Consider the following 311-nt stretch of genomic DNA (forward strand, 5'->3'; position numbering starts at 1 on the left):
GGATTCTTCATTCACTTGAATGATCAACTCTCCTCTATCAACATCAATCACAGCCTTTGCTGTGGCTAGGAAGGGTCTGCCAAGGATGATGGATTCATCCATGCACTTCCCAGTCTCTAGGACTATGAAAGTAGGGATGTAATGGTCTTCAATTTTAACCAGAACATCCTCTACAAGTCCATGGGCTTGTTTTCTTGAGTTGTCTGCCATATCTAGTGAGATTTTTACAGCTTGTACCTCAGAGATCCCTAACTTCTCCATTACAGAGAGAGGCATGAGGTTTACACTTGATCCTAAGTCACACAAGGCCT

The sequence above is a fragment of the Arachis duranensis genome, chromosome 5, assembly GCF_000817695.3.
Source record: "Arachis duranensis cultivar V14167 chromosome 5, aradu.V14167.gnm2.J7QH, whole genome shotgun sequence".
Classification (NCBI taxonomy): Eukaryota; Viridiplantae; Streptophyta; class Magnoliopsida; order Fabales; family Fabaceae; genus Arachis; species Arachis duranensis.